Raw genomic sequence first — 1,733 nt, 5'->3', positions numbered from 1 at the left:
GTGTGTGTGTGTGTGTGTGTGTGTGTGTGTGTGTGTGTGTGTGTGTGTGTGCATGTTTAATCGGCAGAAGTTACAAAAGTGTTGCTTATGACGGGTGTTTTGCGCATACTACTTATGAAACACATAGGGACTTGGGAAATTTCCTCTGTATCTCATCTAATTATTTTGATTCTTCTAACTAAATATCATTCCTACTGGAGCACTGAAGACTTGTCTTCACTATCTTGTAATATATTTTCCAGTTATAGACACACACGTTCGCATCGATCAGGGGTGTCTGTGATACTTGCTAGTCACTATATCCATTCTTATGCAGTCGACTGTTATTCATAGCTAACATTCTTGGGAGCCAGTAGTCTAAACACTATCTGTGGAACATGGAAATGTGGAAAGTTCTGCATGTATTAGCAATTTTACATATGGCCCTAATTTCTGTTTATTCGTTACACATATATAATGAATCAGAGACACATCTAATTTCCACTGAACTAGTAAGCTTCATTCAGTAATTTCCACGAGTAGTAGAGCAAGTATTATGATCTTCCTGATGTCCAGGAGTGTAAATTAAACACACAAATAGAAATACTCATAAACACACACCCTTGTACCTATACAAACGCGCGCGTAAACACACACACACACACACACACACACACACACACACACACACAAACACATATACATACAGACATACAGACATACATACATACAAGTGTATGTGAGTGTATGTGTATATGAATAAATATATGTATATATACTTTTATTTATATATATACATATAATTTTATATATATGCACACAAACATACATACATACATACATACATACATATATACATACATACGTACGTACATACATACAAAGATCAGTGAAAAAGAGAACACCTATGCTGAACTATTGAGAAATCTGCAGTTACTCTATCCAGATTACAAGTTCAGATTTATACCTGCAATTATTGGGGCCATGGAATACGTAACAGACTGCTTACATACTAATCTTGAGAAATTAGACTTCTCAAACCAGAAAGGATAAAGCTAATTCGATGACGACAGATCCAATTCATCATTGGAACTGTAAAAATCTGTACAACTTTTCAAGTTTATCATTTAAATATATATGAAAATGTCTAGATATGCAACTATATACATGACATTACATACATAAAACATACAAATCTGCATATACATACATACATGCATGCATACATAAACAAACTTTTTCTAAGTGTAGTTACAGAAAAAATCGTAACTACACAACACATTTTTATTGGACATATGAACTTAATAATGATTTATTTAAGTGTTATAAAAAATTTAAAGAAACCCCCACCGTTGGGTACATGAAAAGACTAAAATGCTACTGGGATGATCTACATCCAGAATAAAGTAATTTTACTGCAAAACAATTACGCCAACAAGCAACATTTGTTTTAAGTAGGAAAAAAGTAATTGATTGTAATTTTATTCCAAACAAAAGTGAAATTGACACTGTTTCAAACTTTAGAAACGAGAATGTGAACAATGACGATGGAACAGCCATTGATTCTGTAGCTAACGACAATCCCACGCTACATAGAGATAGCAGTAATTCTAGCAATACTTCTATAGCTAGTGGGAGGCGAGGGATGGTATCAAGCTCAACAGATCCTCCCTGTCAGCATCCCCAGTCACCCATGGCTGAAGTGGCTGACCTATTTACCCAAACCGATATCACTGACCACGAAGAATATGCAT

The sequence above is a fragment of the Octopus bimaculoides genome, chromosome 2, assembly GCF_001194135.2.
Source record: "Octopus bimaculoides isolate UCB-OBI-ISO-001 chromosome 2, ASM119413v2, whole genome shotgun sequence".
Lineage (NCBI taxonomy): Eukaryota > Metazoa > Mollusca > Cephalopoda > Octopoda > Octopodidae > Octopus > Octopus bimaculoides.
This window is presented reverse-complemented; position numbering follows the sequence as displayed.